This window comes from Eulemur rufifrons, chromosome 17 (assembly GCF_041146395.1).
Source record: "Eulemur rufifrons isolate Redbay chromosome 17, OSU_ERuf_1, whole genome shotgun sequence".
NCBI classification, from domain to species: Eukaryota; Metazoa; Chordata; class Mammalia; order Primates; family Lemuridae; genus Eulemur; species Eulemur rufifrons.
In genome coordinates, this window is record NC_090999.1 from 95,593,735 (window position 1) to 95,616,187 (window position 22,453).

A 22,453-nucleotide genomic window follows, 5' to 3' on the forward strand; every position below is an offset into this window, starting at 1 on the left:
GAGCTCTTTTGTTTCTTCCTTTGCAGTACTTCTGAAAAGTTGCCACAAAGATGTGTCAGATGTGCTCTAAATCTAATCACATAGGTAGGAACCAAGTTAATCCATCTCAAAATATGGATGCACATGATTATAATAAATTTTTGAGTGCTGAAGGATAAAATTCATTTAATGAAAAGAAAAAGGATATTTTCCACTTTGTGATGAAACCAGTAGATGCTATTTTCATGTACTTACTTGTTTTCCCTCTGTGGAAAAGCAGAGTGTACAGAAAAAACTGGTGGAGTAAGAGATGAGGAAAAGTGAGACAGGAAAACACACTTAGGTAAATGCTGCAAACAGTACGGGCAGACAGTAAGGGCTGCACAGCAACGTGTAAGAAACTTGTCAGAAACATTTTCTCAAATGAGAACTGCAAAGTTGAGGTTGTTTAGAAGGGATGTTTGAAATATTCACAGTGCAACCTCTTAATTCCATTGTTTATGAGAACGTTATGCAACATTTCTGCATGATGATTTGTTTACGTGGCTATTAGTTATTGTATTAATTTATCAAGGTAATAACTTTTGTTTCCTATTTGATGGAGATTCCATTATATACTTTTGTTTTATGAGATTTAGATCTTAGCAGCTACCATTTTGCTAAAATTGCCACATATGTATATTTTTTCCAACTGGGAACATAGTTATCCACAGGACATTAATGTTTGAGTATTTTATGGTGATGAATAATGCATTTCACATTTATTTTAGAAATGGAAACATTTTGTTTTACATGAGGACATAATCATTTAATATTACCTTTATAAATTTGTAATACATTATTTTCATATAAGATGTTTTAAATAATTTATTTATGTTAACTTATATGGAAACTTTTTACTCCTTTATAAGTAAAAAGTTTGATTATAGAAAGCATGCTTTTTTTTTTAAGTTAAAATATTTGAAAAATATTCTGTTAAATAAAAACACAGGAGGAACTAGCTCATGCTAAAAATGTTGCTAGACATTTATTAAAGTTTGGAATTAAAACTTTTGAAATTATACATTCTTAAATAATATTTCTTAAAAAGCAATATGGAGTAGTAGAAATAAGCTATAGATTTCCATTGATTGAGTACCTGGAGTGATGGATCTTTGGTCCACCAGGGCCTTTTACTTGGAGTGGAGTTCGAGCCTTGTCATATAGGTCGTACTTGTTGTTCATATTTTATCTTGGGCTTTCAAAGGTTTTTGTCAGAAGTAATAATCTATTATTAAACACTATACTTTTAAGAGACATTTAAAGTATTCAGAAGTTTTTGACAAAATTAAAAAATAAGTATATGACCAAAATATTTATTGGTGATTATTACAACTAAAACTTCACTTTCTTATGCTAAACAGAAGAGTATTGTGAGAAATAAAGAAAATGAAAAGCTGATGTGAATATTTATAAAGCAATATTGATTTATATAAATTACCAAATTACTAGCTATATTAGAAAAATTTCTCTGAACTGTCCTGCAAATATCAACTGTATTTTAAATAAGCTGCCTTATACCTGCCTGCCAACTCACCTATTACTGCAAAGTCTAGGATTCTTAAAGCCAATATGAAGCAAACATTATTACAATTTTTATAAATTTTTATTGGGGATTTTAAATGGAAATTTAAGCTGTATATTTTAGTCTAGTCCCTGAGGGCTATAATGTATTTGATTACATGTTTACCACATTTAAAATTTTCTTTTCAAATTAAAACCAGTATTTTTGTAACCATAGTTAAAATTGAAAATTGAAAGTTCAGAATCTTTAAGACATGTAAATAAAAAAGTGAGTTTCTAAAAGAAACACAGTAATGGTTTTTGATGACCTAAGTTATTAATTTCATTTGTTCTATTCCAAAGGTCAATAAAACCCTTAAAAGATCAACATACTTAACTTGATCAAGGAAAAGAAGTGAACCTCATCAACTGTAAATGTTTCAAGAGAAATTTAAAAATTATAATTAAAGTAGCTTTGACAATTTTAAGAGTATTTAACTAGGACTGTTGCTTTAAACGTGTTCCTTTGCCTCTGTTTAATGATGTGTGTCACTTATTTACAGATCCTGTGGTTTTGTGGAAATTCCCAGGGGACTTTGGAGACCAGGTTGGAACCACATAATTTTTTAAAAAAAATTTAAAATTGAAATATTACAATTACTCCTACTCTTGCTGATGCTGCAGCTGCTACTACTACTGCACATGAATAGCTATAATTATTTTCTCTTGATCAACTGTGAGGAAAAATCTTTGTCAGTTAATTCTAATATTTCTGTCAACTTGATGTTGGAATCTATTGATTATCTTTTTTCTTTCATTTTGAGATCTTCCTAGTTCTTGGTATAATAAGGGATTTTCAACTGAAATGTGGACATTTTTGTATTACAAGACCTGGATCTTTTTTAGCTCATTTAATTGGCTTCCTTCCTTGGGTACTACCTCATCACCAGCAGGTGGGGGTAGAAGTCCAGATTCCTCCCTCGGCCTCCACTGACACATAAGAGGGATTCTTGTTACTGCTGGGTGGGGATGAAAATGTTCTAGTGCCCCTTCCCCCTGATCTCCCCTGACACAGCAGCAGGGGCAGGAGAAGAGCTCATTACCCGTCAGCAGAAAGCCCCAGCGCCCTACTTGGTCTTCTCTGACCCCCACCTCTGTGGGGGTGTTGGTGTGCCTTGGTAAAGCCTTGCCAGGGTGGAAGTTTAGGCTCCCCATTTGGCCTTTACTGGTGTGGGCCATGGTTTTTGCTGTGGTGCTTGGGTAGAGGAGAGTGGTTATTGTGTAAGAGTTTGCTTTCTTGTTCAGCTGCCGTTAACTGGTCCTGTAGCTTCCAGAGAGAGCAGGCTTTTGTTGGGACTTTTTTCATCTGTACCCATTGGCATTTCTCAGTTACCAGCTTGTTCTCCTTCAAGTCTGAGATATTATGAGGCAAGAGGAAAACCCAGGGAACTCAGCACCATAGCATCCCTCAGGCTGTGAAGTCCCCGGCCCGTCTGCCTTTTTCTCTCTCCCGTGCAGCGTCGTCTTTTTATGTATATGTGCAATCCGCCACGTCTCTTACGCTCTCTTTCACATGTTCTGTCTTCAACTCTGTATAATATATAAACACACACACATATATAGTGTCTAGGGTTTTTAGTTATACTTATGAGCGAACCTGGGAAAAGTACTTCTCCATCGTCCTGGAAACAGAAGTCCACCTTGGCTTTAAGGGTAGTTTTTGTACATCAAATGCTACATTAGGTTGTTTTCGTGCCCCCATCCCCCAGCCGGTGCATATAGGACCCCATTGCTTCTGACCTTTGGAGTCTAGACACCAAGTTTCTTTGTGGGGAATTTTTCCTTTCTTTTTAATTGCTTTTACAGCCTTTGTCTTTGGTCTGCAGTTTCACAATTACATATTTATGTATGGATTCTTATTTATTCACATGGTTCAAAGTTATTTTTTATTCTAATAGTCCTTTAATTTTCATTCTATAAAATTCTCAGCCATTAATTCTTTTAATGTTGTCTCTCTGCCCCCATTCTCCTGTTTTTTTTTTTTAATTCCAAAATGCCTTTTAGACCCTTTCCTTCAATCCTCCCCATCTCTTAAGTTCTCTTTCATATGTTCTGTCTTCAACTCTCTATACTGCTGCCTGGTAATTTCCTCCAGTTTCTATTCTAATTCACTAATTGTCTCAGTCTTGCCCACTTTGCTTTCTAACCTATCCATTGAGTAATTTTAATTACTATAATTTTTATTTCTAGATAGTCTAGGTTCTATTAATAGAACTCTATTAATTCTTTCAAGATATCCTATTCTTTTTTTTTTTTTTTTTTTTTTTTAGGATTCACTTCCTTTTTTGTGGTATTAATCATATTGAAGATACTTTATCAGGTTGTTCTTTTTTGTGTGTTTTGCTTTGTTTTGAGACAAGGTCTCTGTCACCCAGGCTGAAGTGTGGTACCACTATCGTAGCTCACTGCAGCACCAAACGCCTGGCCTTGAGCAGTCCTCCTGCCTCAGCCTCCCCAGTAGCTGGGTCTACATGTGTGAGTCTACAGGTGTGCACCACCATGCCTAGCTAATTTTTTTTATTTTTTGTAGAACAAGGTCTTGCTATGTTGCCCAGGCTGGTCTCAAACTCCTGGTCTCAAGCGACCCTCCTGCCTCAGCCTCCCAAATTGCTGGCATTACAGGTGTGAACCAGCACACCCAGCCTATCGATTTGTTCTTTTATTGAAATCTTGAAGGACTAAAGTACTGTCTGGCTGATTCACTCCTGGTGGCTTGTTTCCTTGAGTGTTTTGTGATCTTACGTTTATTTTTGAAGCAGCTGTGCGTGGGGGGATTGTGTGTGTGCTGGGTGAGGATGTGTCCTTCCAGAGTGATCTGCGTTTGCTTCTTCTGGGCATCTCAGTGATGGTCCTTTCTAGAGCCACCTTTATTTTTGCTAATTTCCTAACTTGGGGGTTCGTTGTCCACATGGTTATTTAAATTTGAATCCCAAGCCTACTTGCGGTGCCAGCCCATAATTAATTTTCAAAGGGGAATGTTTATCCCATTCTGCTGAGAGAGCAGGCAGAGTCAGGGAAGATTCCGTGCCTGCCTGAGCTAGTGAGTGTGCTTTGGTTTTTCATCTTACCCTTTCACTTCGGGCCTAACCCTGAAGAAAACTCGGATTCAGTTCCGTGCTCTCTCCGTCACGTGGACACCAGCTCTTGTCCCGTCCCACACAGACACTAAAGCCAATCCCAGACTAGCAGCCCCCACCCAAGGCCCTCCTTGCTTTTTTCAGTTTCTTCTCTGTTCCAAGCATCTGAAGATTTCCTAAAAGCTCAGCTATGCATTTTTAAAGTATGATATGCTTTATCTAGCATTTTTATATGTTAATATTTGACCCCAAAAGGTTTTCACACAAAAAGATTTTATATTTACTCTAAATAATTATTTATTTGTTTGCTTATTTTTATTTTTAATTATTATGGATATATAATAAGCAGTTGCACATATTTATGGGATACATGTGATGTTTTGATACAAACATATGATGTGTAACATTTGAGCTACAACTGCAGTCTCCACCCCCTGGGCCATGGACTGGCGCTGGAATGTGGCCTGTCACTAACCAGGCTACACAGCAGGAGGTGATGGGCTGGAGGGTGAGCGAGCAAAGCTCCCTCTGTATTTGCAGCAGCAAACCATCACTCCCCAGTGCCCGCATCACCGCCTGAGCTCCGCCTCCTGTCAGATCACTGGGACGTTAGAGTCTTACAGGAGCACAAACTCTACTGTAAACTGCGCGTGCGAGGGATCTGGGTTGCACACTCCTTGTGAGAATCTGATGCCTGGTGATCTGAGGTGGAGCTGAGGCAGCGATGCTAGCACTGGGGAGTGGCTGCGAATACAGATTATCATTAGCAGAGAGAGGTTGCATTGTGGTGAGTTGTGTAATTGTTATATATTACAGTGTAATAATAATAGAAATATAGTACACAATGAATGTAATGCTCTTGAATCATCTGAAACCATACCCACCCCATTCATGGAAAAATTGTTTTCCATGAAACTGGTCCTTGCTAACCAAAAGGTTAGGGACCATTGAGCTACAAGATTCAGAATATGAAATATTTGTTGGAGTCATGACATATTTGTAAATATGGAAATTATATATCTTTTGTCCAGCAAGGTACAGTTCAATAGATATATTACCCTTTGGCTAGTTGAGACTATGATGCAATCTGCATAGTAATAATAATAGAGGATATTTAAGCAAAATTACCGTAGCAGAAAATGATGATTTTTTTTTTTTTTTTTTTTTAATGAGACAGAATCTTCCTCTGTCACCCAGGCTAGAGTGCTGTAGCATCAGCCTAGCTCACAGCAACCTCAAACTCCTGGGCTTAAGCAATCTCCTGCCTCAGCCTCCCAGGTAGCTGGGACTACAGGCTTGCACCATGACACTTGGCTTATTTTTTCTATTTTTTAGTAGAGATGGGGTCTCACTCTTGCTCAGGCTGGTCTCCAACTCCTGAGCTCAAGCGATCCTCCCACCTCAGCCTCCCAAAGTGCTAGGATTACAGGCATGAGCCACCACACCCGGCCTGGAACAAATTTTTCTTAAAGTCCATGCTTAGCTATATGAATAGTTTAAGTTCCAGGATTACACGGATTTGTGAAATTCGTTTTTCTATGTGCCTATGTACAGAAACATTTGAATCTTTAAACTGTGTTATACATTGTTCTTTTTCTGTCTTAAGACTTACTATTGCCTACATATTACCAGCTTCTTTACCTGGTTTTCTTCTTCTCTTTACAACTTATACAATGTATTGGACTTTATTTCTTAACTAGAAAAGGATATTGAACGAGACTCAGAAATTCCAATATTTGGGCCCGGTGCGGTGGCTCATGCCTGTAATCCTAGCACTCTGGGAGGCCGAGGCGGGAGGATTGCTCGAGGTCAGGAGTTCGAGACCAGTCTGAGCAAGAGTGAGACCCCATCTCTACTAAAAATAGAAAGAAATTATCTGGACAGCTAAAAACATATAGAGAGAAAAAAATTAGCCAGGCATAGTGGCACATGCCTGTAATCCCAGCCTGTAATCAGGAGGCTGAGGCAGAAAGATCGCAGGAGTTTGAGGTTGCTGTGAGCTAGGCTGACACCACGGCACTCTAGCCTGGGCAACAGAGCGAGACTCTGTCTCAAAAAAAAAAAAAAAAAAAAAAAGAAATTCCAATATTCTTGTTAGCCTGGCGAGCTTGACCATTTTCCCTTCAATTTCTTGGGTTGTAAAAGTATTCAATGAAAATGATTAAGCCTGGCATGCATTATTTATTTGTTTATTTTTATTATGGCAAAATATAGGTAACATAAAATATACATTTTATGTGTACAGTTCATTGGCATTAAGTACATTCACATCGTTGTACAGACGTCACCACCATCCACCTCTAGAGATTTTTCATCTTCCAAACTGCTGCTCATCCCCATTAGGCAACAGTTTTCCGCTCTCCCTCCTCCTGCTCCTGGCAACCACAATTCTTCTTTGTGTCTCTATGAATTTGACTCTCATGTAAGTATTTGTCCTTTTGTGACTGGCTTATTTCACTTAGCACAGTGTCTTCAGGGTTCATCCATGTTGTAGCATGTGTCAGAATTTCTTTCCTGTTTAAGGCTGAATAATACTCTGTGGTGTGTATGTACCACATATTGTTTATCCATTCATCCCTCGGTGGACCTTCTGCCTGTTGTGAATAATGCTGCTATGAATACCAGTGTGGCATGCAGTGAGAAACATAAAACTATTGACATTTTTAACTGCCGACATAATCCTAATAGTGCTATTCTTTGAGTTCAATTGCGTGTAACCATCTGAATATCATGAGAAGTTGAATAGGCTTCACCTCTGAGTGATGATGAATATAGTTCTTAAGAAACAGGCAGGGCACAGTGGCTTATGCCTGAAATCTAAGCACTTTGAGAGGCCAAGGCAGGAGGATTGCTTGAGGTCAGGAGTTCAAGAACAGCCTGAACATCATAGCAAGACCCCACCCCCATCCCCTACAAAAAATAAAAAAAATACTAGCCAGGTGCGATGGCATGCATCTGTAATCCCAGCTTCTTAGGAGGCTGAGGCAGGAGGATCACTTGAGCCCAGGAAATTGAGGTTGCAGTGAACCACTGCATTCTAGCCTGGGCAGCAGAGCCAGACACTGCCCCAGAGTGGCAGGGCTAGGGCAAATGTCAGGAAAGAAACAGACTATTGGAGCTTAATGTGGGGAGAGAAGGTAGCCAAGGTTAGGGAATGTTTGATCTGGAAAAGGAGGCGCGAACAAGGGAGCCAGGACTACGGAGCAGGATGTTCCAGGCCACACGATGAGCTGGGCAGCAGTGGGGCTTGGTGGTGGTGAGTCAGGACCGTGGGTGAGGGGTGGGCTCGGCAGTGGAGTGAAAGGGAGAAGGGAGTTGGTGTCCTCCTAAACTCTTAAGTTACTGTGCTAAGCAGAACTCAAGTTCTTTGCTAACCAGAAAAAGGAAAGTGACTCACCAAGGGCAGTATGGGGCCACTGATGCTACATCGTGCTAATTAACAAATTCCATGTTGGAAATCCTTTAAGTCCACTTGATAGAAAATAATACCCCAAATTAAATATATTACTCTGTGTAAGGAAGAAATGAAGAGCACTCTCTACATTGAACCAGACAGATTTTACCCTTGAAGTACTGACCCAAACGTGGGTTAAGCTGTCCTTCTCACAGGCCGCAAGTTACAGGTGAAGGAATAGAAGCAAGACCATACAAATCTGCAAGTGCAGGTGAAACTTACACCTATTAGTTTTTTTAAGAGACAGGATCTCGCTCTGTCACCCAAGGTTAGAAATACCCATTTTTAAAAAGAAAGAAGTGGGCTGCTCTGATTCTATCAGGCTTATTGTTTTGTACAAAAAAAACACTTAAAATTTTCTTTTTTTTCTTTTTTTTTTTTTTTTGTTGAGACAGCGTCTCACTTTGTTGCCAAGGCTAGAGTGAGTGCCGTGGCGTCAGCCTAGCTCACAGCAACCTCAGACTCCTCGGCTTAAGCGATCCTACTGCCTCAGCCTCCCGAGTAGCTGGGACTACAGGCATGCGCCACTATGCCCGGCTAATTTTTTCAATATAGATTTTTAGTTGTCCATATAATGTCTTTCTATTTTTAGTAGAGACGGGGTCTCGCTCAGGCTGGTCTCGAACTCCTGACCTTGAGCAATCCACCCGCCTCGGCCTCCCAGAGTGCTAGGATTACAGGCGTGAGCCACCGCGCCCGGCCTTAAAATTTTCTTGACGAATTTTCTTACAACTGAGTATGCATATTTCTTTGAATAGTGGCTAGCAAAGGAACAAGTTTCATTCATTACAAGAGTTTTTAAACTTCCAACTTCAAACTTCAAAAGAAGTTGTCCAGAAAGCAGAGTTTAGAAACCCACTGAAGTAGCATGTAAGCCAAATATCAAAATGCTCAAGTGTAAAAAATAAAAAAAGATAAGTCAAGATTTTATTGTCATTTCACAAGATACTTAGTTACCTCTTTTTTTGTTATATTCACAGCTAAGATGTCATTAAATTTTATGATCATAGCCTAAGAATAAATTCACAGTACCCATTTTGAAGTTATTTTTCATGGTATCTTTTTGTCTTGCAGATTTTTTGTTTAAGTTCTTCGTGATTGGAAACGCAGGAACTGGCAAATCTTGCTTACTTCATCAGTTTATTGAAAAAAAATGTAAGTGACATCAGTCATTCTTTTGTGCATGTCTTCTGAGAGTGCTCTCTTGCTCAGATTCCTTTACAGCTAGAAACTCTGATTTTGTTTTCCAGAGGAAAAAAGCCATAATGTAAAAGTACTTTATGAGATTGTATTATTAAACTTTTAGTAATGTGACTGAGTTTTTGAGCATTTCTATTTAGTAATGGTTCAGTGTACAGTTACTCACACTGTAAGTTTTCCTGATGCCAACAGATAACATGGTGACGGGGAAAGAAGCAGAGAGATTCTCTGGCAGGGACCCTGTTCCTGACGGAGTGGCTAGAGGCGCCCTGGGCGTACACTGTAGATAAAATACTAGCATTGGGTCCTCACTGTGGCCAGCAGTGAAGGGAGTGACTGTCATCAGCACTGCTTTGCAGGCCAGGAAATGGGTTCAGAGAGGCTGGTGTGTGCTCTGGGGCAGTCACCTTGTGACCCCAGGCTCTTGACCACACCGCTGTCCTTTGCCATCGACTCTCACTGCTTTGCTGAGGGAAGTTGAATTTTTTATTCCAAACTCTGTGAGGCCTTGGAAGATTGTAGAAGACTGTAGGTTTGAAAGGCCCTTAAAATAAATAGTGCTTTTATAATAATGGAAAGAATTGTGGAGAAAGACCTGTTTATTTAATGGCAGTCTGATGAAGGTTCAAAAATAGAAGTAATTTAATGAAGTGCATCTTAAGCAAATATGCACGAGCTACTGTAAGTGGGGGGTGAAGAGGCGAGAGAGCCGGTATGAGATGTCTTGGCGGAGAGATTTGAAGAATAAAATTCTAAGAACTTACTCTGCTACTTCCTTTTCACCAATCTAGAGCTTGTTGGAGCCTGTGTTTAGTGACATGGACACAGCGTGGGTTAGTCACAGAACCTGTCCTTACTGAATCTAACAAGTATTCATTCACTGGGTGGTCCAGGTTTCTGTGCAAGTTGCCAAGGTTTTGCATTGTACGGCCTTAGAAAAGAATATCCCAGAAGATATTGGGCCACGTACCAAGTTTATGTAATCATTCTCTCCTGGGAGGAGAGCTCCCCCGAAGGGTCCTCCCCAGCTTCTCACATGGAGTGATTCCGGGAAGCTCTGATACGATTTCTCTCATGGCCGTGTTGGAATCAGGGTGCTCCTGGCCTTTATTTGTGGCCTTCTGAAGGCTCCTGCCCGGTGTCCTGCCTGGGAGCTTACTCCTGGTGGGATGCCCACGCTCGCTCTGTGCCGTCTGGGCGTGAGACAGGCTGGCAGCGTGCAGCCAGCCACCCCCTCCTCCAGGAAACAGCACATCCAATTGCCAAGTGGCGTCCCTGATTTCTGGAACAATTAGATTTTGTTCTATAATTAAAAAATATAAATTAGTCAATGGACTGTATAGCCCTGATATTTGATTGTAGTTTCTCCTTTCATCATCACCGAAATCTTCTTTTACAGGCAGTGTATTCCAGTTGGGTTTAGCGAAATACTTATTTTGCCTGTCTCCTGCCCATTCAAACAGTTAGTATTGATTTCTCCAGCAAATTCTTTCCAAATTATTGCCCTGTAACAGTAAAATTAATGAAAATTCTAACATCTGTAATATGCATAGAGTTTTGGTTTTTAGGTTTGTTCAAGGGATTTTTTTGGTTCAACTTTTTCCTCCTTTTTCTTTAATCTTTGGTGTCTTCTCACATTTCCTTTGTGGGCTACAGTGCTTTTCCTTCCTTTGACTTTTATTTTTTTAGAATATCTGTCTATTCAAATACAGTAGTTGAAACTATCACCACCTCATTACCAACTAAGTTCCAGACCTGACCCTGGGCAGAACACCCTCCTGAACAGCATGCTGGTGTTCAGACAGGCACCGTCTGTGAGCACCTTGATGGTGCCCAGCTGGGTATGGTTCTGATATGGCATGGCCACCTCTAAGCCTAAGCTTGCAAATGTGTGAAATTTGTTTAGGGATTTCCAGAAAAAGCTTTATCATCTCTTTGAGAGTAGGGACTGTATGTATTGTATTTAAAACAGTGAATGCTTCTTATCAGTGACCTATCTGAGGAATGAATGGCTAAAGTAATTTCCATTTTCCATTGACCGTTGACTTTAGTGTTACTTGTTTTACTCTATAAGCCTATTACCTTAATGTTGTAAAATTAAATATCTTGTTCTTATTTTTCTTTTTTAGTCAAAGATGACGCAAATCATACAATAGGAGTGGAATTTGGTTCAAAGATAATAAATGTTGGTGGTAAATATGTAAAGTTAAAAATATGGGATACAGCAGGACAAGAATGATTCAGGTAGCTTTTTCTTTAACTTAAAAAATATTTGAATATTGGATCTGAAATAATTATATTTTCTCAATATATAAGGTTAAGACCCTCTCCTAACCCCCCACCTTCCTGGTGCTGATTTCAGAAATGTCACCTCTGGAAACTGATTGATGAGAAAGCTAAAATTCAGTTTAGCTCCATACACCATTGATTTACTAAAGAACATAGTAGAATCTCAGAGTGCATCATAATTTAGAACATCATTCTCAGGAGGATGTGGCGCTGTGTGTTCCGCAGTATGCTTTTAGGTTAAAATCAAGGCAAACTAATGGTGCAATTTTTTTCTATATTTCACTTTTAAAGGAGAATTTTTAAAAGCCTCTTGTGAGGGTTTTGTTTTGTTTTATATTAACTAGAGCATGTTCTCGTGGTTGATACACAACCCACAAAATATTTTTTCCTCTACCCTTTTATTACAATACAATCACAACTGATGCTCACAATGATGACTTCAGATCACTGCAAATGAGGTTGTATGTTTAATATTTTAATTGTTTTTTGCACAGATGCACAAAGTCAGAACAGATATCCACCATTTCAAAATTCAGTGAAATAAAACTCAGCCTACTGTAAACATTTTACTTAATTAAAGTTCAGCATATATACTAAATACTCAATAATTGCTTATAAGATATTTTAACCATCTTTCATCACAGTCATTCTTCTGGAAGCACTGATTAAACATGGTGGATTCAATCAGATATTTATGTCTTTCCCTCTCTGAACCCCACTGAAATGACTATAAAGCAACTGAAATAGCATGTACTCAAAAAGGCCAAGATGGGGAGAGTATACAACTATGATTGACAGGTTTCTGACAAAACAGTAAACATAGGAAGTGGCTGGTGCACAGCAAGGTGGAGGGAGCTCCGTCTTAACCACTGGGAGGGAGGAAACCATTTCTCCCTGCTGAGTCCCAGAAAAGGTCAGGATTTGGAAGCATCAAGTTCTGGGGTGGGGTTGGGGGTAAAAGTGCTCATGCACACGCAGAATAAAAGGTTCAGTCTCTAAGTTGAAATACGGTCTAGACTCAAGGTCATAAGATACAGCGCAGGGTAGGGGCAGGGTGAGATCTGAAAAGAGGGAAGTTAAGCGAAAGTGTCTGAACCCTAACCCTCTTCTCCCACCTCTCCCCTAGTTGCTGGTAGCCAGGTGTATTCATCCCAGGCAGGAGACAGGATTCTTATCTGTAGAACAATGAATAGCCCAAAAGGAAAGGAGGCTTGAAGATACTGACGTTTTGGTTTCCCAGTGAAACAGTCTCCATCCAGTCATCTGACAGTGAAGTCCTCCAAGCCCACCAGCTCCACCCAGACATAAAGAGCTTCTTTTAGGCTTTTTCATTCCTTGTTCTTAATATAAATGATCAGACGGAAATTTGAAGGAAAGTTTCTATAATAAAGAGAAAGCCCAAAGTAAAAAAAGCTGGAATTCTTAGAAAACAGGAAAAAATACACTAAAAAAACTACAGTATTCTCAGAAATAAGAGCAGAGATTGCATTCAAGTACATAATAAGAACAAAATGATATTTTAAAAGATCAACCAGAATAATAGTGTAAGCAGGGTAGTGATCTCCCAGAAAGTAAAACAAGAAACTCGAGGTGACAAGTGAAAGAGACAACACAAAGAATCCCACAGAATTAATCCAGGAGCTGTAAAGCCTGCATGTTAGGAGTTCCAGAAGAGAGAAGAGCAGAGGAAAACTATTCCCTGAAGGAATGAGATTCCAGATTGATTGGCAAATACAAATGAGTGGGAAGGTCCAGACCAGGGCATGTCATGTGAAATTTCAGAATGCCAGGGATGAAGTAAAGATCCAAAAAGGTTCCAGGAGGGAAAGCAGTCACATATAAAGTACTGGAAATTGGGATTGCGTTGGCAATTCCATTGAGCAGCAATGTTGGAAGCTGATACAAATTGGCACATTGCCTTCAAACCTCAATGCAAAAGAATTTTTTCAACCTAAAATTCTAATCTTAGCTAAACTGTAAGTGTGAGAATAAAATCTGAATACCTTCAAATATGCAAGAATGGGGAGGAAACAAAGGTTATCTTTCTTAGAAGTGTACTTTCTTAGAAAGTTCGGAAGGGTATGCTTCACCGGTGTGAGTGCAGAGAGGGGACCGTGAGGCCAGCAGGGGCCCAGCCCAGGAGGACAGCACAGGTCTGGGGACAGTGGAGGCAGAGCGAGAGGGCACTCAGGGTGTGGCAGTGCTGCCTTCCTGGGAGACGAGAGTGACAGGAAAGGAAGGCTGGTTGGCTGTAAGTGGGCTAACCCTCCTAGCGAAGCAGAGAAGCAATAAGCTCTAATATTAAAAGCTCCAATAGTTTCCGAAGCATTCTGTAGAAATAAGGACGCAAATACCAGAAGAAAGAAAACTGTAAGAGAGTAGTTTTTGTTCATTTGTTTTTTCTATGCTCAAAATAGTGTCTAGCACGTTACGGGCTCTATGTTTTCTTTAAATGATCAGTCAATTGAAGAGGAAAAATCACACACCTGAAGGAGGTGCTCACCTCGGGAGAGGCCTCCGGTAGGAACGAAGCAGGAGGTGGCTGTGCTTTGTTTCAAGACTTTTAGTAACATTTTACTTTAAAACTATCTACATGTGTTACATTAGTTGAAATTACTTTTGCAAAAAATTTTAACTCCTCAGGGAAGTATTCTTAAATCCTTAAATTTATATACGTGAATAACTTATACAAGAATCCTTATGTCAAGACAGTTGTGAGGACATTGGTACTTTAAGACAGGAGTCTGCCAACCTCCTCATTTGCCAGCAAATTAATAAACTTCTGCTTTTTCTCCTCAAAAAAAAAAAAAGGTAGTGTTGTAAAATAAATTCTAGAATAAATTTTCAAGAAGGAGATGTAGTACAGCTCACCTGGGTGCCTGCTGAGCTGGAAGAGAAGAGCTGCCTCTTCCCGTGTGTGGGAAGCGCAGCCTCCCCCTGCCCTCTCGGCCCCGGCCGGGCTGCGGTTCCTGAGACGGGTGCCCTGGGCAGCAGTCGCGAGGTGGGAAGGGCAAGCTCCGCGCCGCCACCTACCTTGGAGTCTAAGGGTGGTGCCCTTTGCAAGTAGCAGAGGAAGGATGAGCAGTTTTGTTTGTTTTCTGCAAGCCCACAGTTTTCTTTATTGCCCGAGGGTAGGCACTGTTCCTTTCTGTCTTTGGCGTCTTCTTTTCCTGCCACCAAGCGTGAGGGGCTTTCTTCACACCAGCCATTCTGACTCTCTGACGCCAGCTGGGTGTCCAAGCACTAAACTCAATTCGGATGCCACCAGAGTTAACAAAGACCGTACAGGTTAAGGACGCAGTCCCACAAAACTGTCCCCTGCTACAGATGCTGGTCACAAATGGGGAGCCCGGATACCTGCGCTTCTGCCTGGCCATCTCCAAACTGGGCGGTTCCCACAGCCCCGCCACACCCCCTCTTCAGGTTTGAGGGTTCACTGTGACGACTCACAGACCTCAGGGAGACACTTCCACTGCCCAGTGTGTTACGTGGGAGTCAGTGCAGGGACAGCCATGGAAGAGATGCACGGGGCAGGGGGCGGGGGGGCGTCCACAGAGCTGCCGTGCCCTCTCGGGGCACTGCCTTCCAGGACCCCCGTGTGTTCACCAACCCAGAGGCGCTCTGAACCACCTCCTTGTGGCTTTTGTGGAGGCCTCATGACGCAAGCCTGGTTGTCAACTCAGCCTCCAGCTCCTCGTCCCTCCCCAGAGTTTGGGGGGGCGGGGCTGGAAGTTCTACCCTCTGATCACAGGTTGGTTCCCTGGACACCATCCCCCAGTCAACTCATTAGCTACAAAAAACATTCTTACCTCTGAGAAAATCACCAAAGTTCTAGGAGCTCTGTGCCCAGAACATGGGACAAAGACCCCAAATGTGTTTCTTTTTTTATGATTATTATGCTGCAGTTATTTTTTATTCTGCCAACATTGTGGGGTGTTTACTGGTTACCTAGTGGTGCCCTGGGCCCTGCACCAGCACCAGGATACTCCGGTGAGCGGCCGCGGAGCCTGCCTGCTGGAAGGGCAGACGGCCGGCACGGAAACACGCAAAACCACGTGTTACCAAGTGGGATAGGTGCAGCAGAGGGGACAGCACAGGAGTTGGAGGGTGGGATCCTGCTCGGATGACCTCACTGAGGATATGGTGTTTGGTGGGACCCAAAGGACAAGGAAAACCAGCCTTGTGACAAGGCCAGACGGGTGGAGGGGCTGGGAGCAGGGAAGAGTGGGACCGGAGGCCTGGTACAGTGGGCGGGGGGACGGCCTGAGCACAGGGCTGGCTTTGAGGACTTGGGCTGCCCTGGAGAAGGACTGAGGCCCGCGTGGCAGCGGGGTGGCTGCCAGGTGACCGCAGCGTGGGGGCAGAGGCCTGGCGGTGGTCGGGTGCGGAGGGTGCAGGTGACAGGGGAAGGCGTGCCTGGAGCAGGACGTGTGAGGGACGGGACTTGGCCGGCGGATCGAACGTGGAGGTGGATGAAAAGGAGTCGAGGATACACGTGGGGGTGATTTGCTTTGGAGCCTGGGTGGGGAGTGATGCCCCTTCCTAGGCCAGCGTGGGCCTGGAGGGAGGGACCAAAAGGAATTCTGTCTTGTAACTGTGAAGTTTGCCGTGTTTATGAGGCAGTCTCATGGCCCTGTGGGGGCATCAGTGGGGTCTTAGTGAAGCAGTCTGAGCTGGAGATAAAATTTGAGTCGAATGTCACCAGGAAAGAGAGCCCAGGACCCATGCAATGGAGCTGCAGTCCCAGCAGGGCAGATTGAAGAGGGTCCGGCGCTGGGGCGACAGTGGCCGGCGACAGGAGCGAGACCTGGAGACTGCGGGCCGCAGAGGCAGGAGTGGACGAGGACAGAAGTGCCCACTAGTTTTCAGTGCACGGAGCTGGGGGCCCTCGGCAGGCTGCTGCGGGAAGTGTCAGAGACACACGCCAGGGCGGGCGCAGCAGAGAAGGCAGCGAAGGCAGGCTGAGAACTCCGGGCGGCCCGAGGGAGAGTGGCTGACAGGACCACAGCATGTTTTTGGTTTGGTGTTTTAGGATGGGAGGTGCCAGGGCCACCTTTATTTTGCTACTAGAAAAAAGATATAGCAAAGGGGGAGAGGTTGGTAATGCGGGGGAGAAAGCGTGTTACTGAGAGAGAACAGTCCCGCAAATGTGTGCAGGGCGCGGGGCCGGGGCTCGGTCTCCTGTCTGGTGACGGGCAGCGGTGACTGTGGATCCCGGCTGGGAGACGAGGCTGTTCCCATCTGAGGATATCCCTGTTCTCTAGAAGAGGCGGAGGGGACTTTGGGGAGCTGCCTGGGCTTGGCGGTGGCTCTCTTCTGCCTGCAGACGCCTCACCCTCCTCAGGAGTCTCAAGGGTTCCTTCTAGGTGGGAACCAGTGCAGTGAGGGGACATCACCGGGCTGCTTCCCTGTTCCAGGCTGTGTCCTCAGAGCTCAGTGCTCTGGGAGAAGGCAGGCAGCTCCCGGCCCAGCCCGCACTGCGCTTGCCTGGTGAAAGGCTCACCTTGCTAAAGTGTGAAGTCATCAATCAGGGTATCAAAGTGTCATGGTCAGAAATTTGTCCTTAGCACATGAGAGCTGAAAACAGCAGGTCTGAGAGTTGGTCCTAGAGTCGGTAAGGTCCTGGCTTTACCGCTGGCTGCTGTATGACTTTAGGCAACTTAATTAATCTCTCTGGGCCTCAGGTTTCTCATGGAAAAGGGGGTGGGTAATAGCAGTCCATCACAGAGTCCTTATAAAGCGTCAGTGCGATAAATTCCTACAAAACAAAGTGCCAGCATGTTGCAGGGTTGACTCGGTGGCAGCCATCAGCTGTCGTCTTGCTCACCAGTCATTGTCTGAACCATGCCTGGCACATACTAAGAGCTCAACAGATATTCGTAAAACGAAGGAAGGAAATTGTGTTTCCTTTTGCTTGAGCAAACAAACAACAACAAACTCTCTGGCTTATTGTCTCATTTTTCTGGAAACAAAACAAAACAGACCCTGGGGGTGTGTCATATACTTGGTGCATTCAGGTTATTTGAGTTACCTTAAAGGTGTTGTTGCCATTACCCCAAAATGTTGAAAAGCAGTGTGAGTAGTGAGAATGACTGGAAAGAGTTGCTAGTTTTATAAAATACATGTACTATTTTCACAATCTTATATTACGCAGCCGAGAAACCTACCATGCGCTTACTAATTGGTTAACAGATGCCAGAATGCTAGCGAGTCAGAACATTGTGATCATCCTCTGTGGAAACAAGAAGGACCTGGATGCAGATTGCGAAGTTACATTCTTAGAAGCCTCCAGATTTGCTCAAGAAAATGGCAAGTGACCTTTCATCTCTTACTGGTTTTCAAATGGCAAATTTGGGGGGTAACAACATTTCTTTGAGTTTAAAACATCTATTGGAGTTTCAAGGTTATATTTAGGAAATGTAGAGTTTGAGATTGTTTTTACTATAAATTTAGACTTATTTAGTGTATTTTCAGTATATTGCATTCTGCCTACAAAAGTTACTATGATGATAAAAGCAAATCTGTTACCATTCTGTAATGACTTTTTAGTATTAGATCTTTGAATATTAGAGATCTTGAGTTAAAGTGAAATTTATTTATTTATATATATGTGGGGAGGGGGCAGTGGAGAGAGAGAGAGAGAGACACACACACAGGGTCTCGCTCTGTTGCCCAGGCCGGAGTGCAGTGGCGTAATCATAGCTCACTGCAACCTCAAACTCCTGGGCTCAAGCAATCTTTCTGTCTCAGCCTCCTGAGTAGCTGGGACTACAGGCATGCACCACCACACCCGGCTAATTTTTTGTTTCTATTTTTAGTTGTTCAGCTTAATTTCTTTCTATTTTTGGTAGAGACGGGGTCTCACTCTTGCTCAGGCTGGTTTCAAATTCCTGAGCTCAAGCTGTCCTCCTGCCTCCGCCTCCCAGAGTGCTAGGATTATTGGTGTGAGCCACCATGCCTGGCCAAAATTCAGACATTTTAAGTAACTTTAAGTTTTAGAACCAATCAAGAACTACAATATCCTAATATCGGTGTCTGATGGGATTCTAGGACTATCGGATTACATTCTTGGAAACTGACTAGTTTCTTGCTAAGAAAATAAACATAAGAGAAACACATAAGCCAGAATCATGACAGTTTTCAAAGATCTGTTTAGAAATACAGAAGCTAAGAATGTTAAAAGCACAAAAGGAATTTTCATGTGACCTAAATGTCCACATCTTTACAAGTGAGGGCACAAGAGGCTGGAGAGGTCATGGTTTGCCTGGAGAGCAGCGGAACAGGCCTGTCTGTGAGGACCGGCAGCCCCTCTGCTGGGTAAAAGGAGCGCTCATTCCTATAAGGCCTCTCCACGGGCGGAGTGACAAATTGCGACACAGTCCCCTAGAAAGTACAAAGACGTGTAGATTGTACTTGTGGTAACACACAGATCGTTTGAAGAAGGAAATTGCTGCTTTTGGCAGAGCCGCGTGGCCGGCGCCTTCTCCCGCTGGGCAGTCGTGCCGGCTGCGGAAGCCTCGTTGCTCCTTCCGTCTCTCCAGTGGATTAAGTGCCGGCACAAGATGGCAGCTGCTTTTCAGAAAAAGTTTGAATGCTTCTAACATTTTAAAAAACGTAACTGACATATGTTGATTTTGTATTTACAGAATTATATAGTTTTCTGTCATATTTTGTCTGCTGTGCTAAGAATGCTAAATGGGCTTCTAGTAAGTGAAAATTATGATTCGTCTTCTAAATGTGGTGTTGTATTTTGTTTGATATCAATTTCAGAGCTGATGTTTTTAGAGACAAGTGCGCTAACGGGAGAATGTGGAAGAGGCTTTGTACAGTGTGCAAGAAAAATACTTAACAAAATTGAATCAAGTAAAAGCCTTTCCATTAATAAACTTCTAGCTCAGTAATATCGCCTTTTAATATTTTCAGGAGCAATTTGGTCAAAGAATATTCTCTCTGCGCCTGCCAACCTAACACCGCCACTTACGGGTTTGCAGCTCAGGTCCCGTGGCTGCGGTGAACGCCGCCCTCTGGCCAGGATGGTTTCCGCAGCGATGAAAGGGATGAGAGACCAGTTCCACTGTGGCGGGGGGCAGTCAAGGTTTCAGGCAGCGTTTGCTCCTAGAGCCACAGTCTCCGTGGGGTCCTTCGCTTAAAGGAGGAGGAATGGGCCTTTGTCCACTCTCTGTCAGCAACATGCCGGGTCTGTTGGGCCCGTGGCCACATGTAACGGCGTGATCGGCGCATCGTGAAATGTTGGCGGTTGCAAATGGGGCATCATGGAGCTGTGTAGTCAGGAGTCATTTTATTTCTGAAGCTAACTGAGCATGCCTCAATTGTAACGTGCCTCGTTTTTATATTTGTTGTTTCGGTAAAAATAACTTGAAATAACTCTAATGTGGGCAACTGATGAAATACTACGTAGTTGTCCCTTACTAGAGTTTTTATTTAAATATTACCAAACATATGTGGGTATTCACTTTTTAATTAATTCATTCAAATATCTGAGTGCCTATTCTTTGCCAAGTGCTGGGATACAAAAATTAATCACAATTCTTGCCCTCAAGAAACCATCTTTCAAGGGAGACAATCAAAAGATAATGATAATCCTGTGAGGCTGATGCAGCGATTGAGAGATGCGCAGGCCCCTGGCGTAATGGAGAAGGGGAAACTGCCCCACCCAGAGGGTGGAGGTAGTGTCTGGGTGGGGGGGGAGGCCTCCAGGAAGAGGTGATAGCTGAGCTCAAACTTTCAACGTATAAGGAAGAGTGAGCCAGCAGGGGAGTGAGGGGGAGGGAGTGGCAGGAGGGAAGGCTGAAGAAAGGCAGGAGCCAGCCAGTGGCCCTCATCAAGGATCTAGAACTTTTTCCTGTAGGTTACAGATTCTCAGTGCTGGCTGGGTGCTAGAGTCGCTGGGATGCATGGGAAACTGTAATCCCAGGCCCCACCTGTAGGGACACTAACTTCACTGGGCTGAAGTATGGTTTAAGCATCAGCATTTTTACATGTTCTCTCGTGTGATTCTAATGCTCAGCCAAGACTGAGAATCACTTCAGTGGCGGGGTGGGGTTAGCTGGCGAGTGACGTGGTCAGGGTGTGACTTGACATCCGTCATGTAGTAGGTGGTTATGTTGAGGACAGATTGAAGGGAGGACAGGGCTAGAGGCCAGGATATCAGTTAAGGCATTTTTGAGTAATGTGAGTAAAAAATGACTGATTAAAGCTCAACAGGGGCCGGGCGCGGTGGCTCATGCCTATAATCCCAGCACTCTGGGAGGCCGAGGCGGGAGGATCGTTTGAGCTCAGAAGTTCGAGACCAGCCTGAGGAAGAGCGAGACCCCGTCTCTACCAAAAAAAAAAAAAAAAAAATAGAAATTAGCTGAACAACTAAAAACATAGAGAAAAAAAGATTAGCAGGGCATGGGTGGCACATGCCTGTAGTCCCAACTACTCGGGAGGCTGAGGCAGGAGGATCGCTTGAGCCCAGGAGTTAGAGGTTGCAGTGAGCTAGGCTGATGCCCCGGCACTCTAGCCCGGGCAACAGAGCGAGACTCTGCCTCAAAAAAAAAAAAAAAATCAGGGAAGCAGGCGTCCTTGCCTTCTTCATTGCGGGCCCAGCCTACTGGCAGGTTCTCCACAGGAAGAAACGTAACTGGACTAAAGAAAATTCATGTCAAGAAGGCACAGCAACTGGGCACACAATGCCCCAGATATGAACCTACCTTTGCAGACATTTCAGAAAAACTGCTGCACAATCAGCAAACGTGCAGGATCCATTGAAGAGCTGCCTGGGGCTGTGGGGTGACCCAGGGTTATGGGTCCCTGTGTGCTGTGTGTCCTGCCTGCACCTGACAGGGCATCTGGGGGGGTCTCTTTCTCCTTAGCTCCTCACTTGTCAGTGCACTTTGCACTGCCCTGTGGCCTCTGTCTCTCTCTCTCTCTCTCTCTGTCTCTGTCTCTCTCTGTCACCCCAATGTGCAAGGCAGCCAGGCTGTGCCCAAGGCAGAGGTGGAGGTGTCCTGCATCCTTTGCAAAGGGAAGCCACACGCCATTGGACCCCCACCTTCCCGTCAGGCCTGGCAGGGTGCTGAGGGGTCTCATCCGTCCTGCCTTCATCTTTGCTTCTTCCTCTCCCTAGTGTGCCCAGGGAGCTGCAGGAGGATGCAGGGACTGAAGGACTGTCACAGGCACTGATGGAGCAGGATTTCCTTCCTAGTGGTGCTGACCTGTCTGACTGCCAAGAGCCAATCAGAAGCGCGGCCTCCCTGTCTGCCGAGCATGAGGTCGGCTCTGTTCGGGATGGAGCGGGTGAGTCCTCCCGTTATAAAGCGGGTCAGTCTCATTGGCGTCCCAGGTGGCCTGGCTGTGCTCAGTCCTCTGCCTGGGCTGAGCGATGTCCCTGCAGGCCGACTCAGGAGACCCTGTTGGTTCCCGTCAGGTGCTTGGGCACCGTTTCCTGCAGAGGGGAGGTGGGTCTGGGAGCTTTGCCGTCTGCCCAGCGCCTGGCCGTGTCCTGGCAGCCCAGCCCCCACTGCCCTGTGCAGGCCGCAGATGCACAGGCAGGTCCCAGCTCCTGCAGCATGTGCACAGCAGGGTCGAGTCTCTCCTGAGGGTGGCATCTCGTGTCCCCTGCATGTCCTGGGCGGGGCCTCCACTCTGCACGTGGAGCTGCAGCTCCATGAGGCCCAGGGGCAATCAATCAGGGGCTCAAAAGTCCTTGTCTCTCCCGCCCTGTCCCCAGGGTCTCTGCTCTCACCTTGGCTGTCCTGGGGCCCTTGGAAAGCTCCAGGCTCAGGCTCACAGCCACCCTGCCAGGCCTGGGCTCCCGTGAGGAGGAAGGGAGATGCTCAGACACACG

The 22,453-nt window shown here is 44.1% G+C and overlaps 1 long non-coding RNA gene across 1 annotated transcript in view; it reads left to right on the top strand.

The window, feature by feature from the left end:
• Nucleotides 1-9,354, top strand: part of LOC138397917 (uncharacterized) — a 32,297-nt gene extending 22,943 nt beyond the window's left edge. Inside the window, exons 4-6 of the long non-coding RNA XR_011235923.1 lie at nt 2,085-2,128; nt 6,904-7,080; nt 9,187-9,354. This is a non-coding gene — a long non-coding RNA (uncharacterized lncRNA). The remainder of the gene's footprint in view (nt 1-2,084; nt 2,129-6,903; nt 7,081-9,186) is intronic.
• Nucleotides 9,355-22,453: the final 13,099 nt, after the last annotated feature.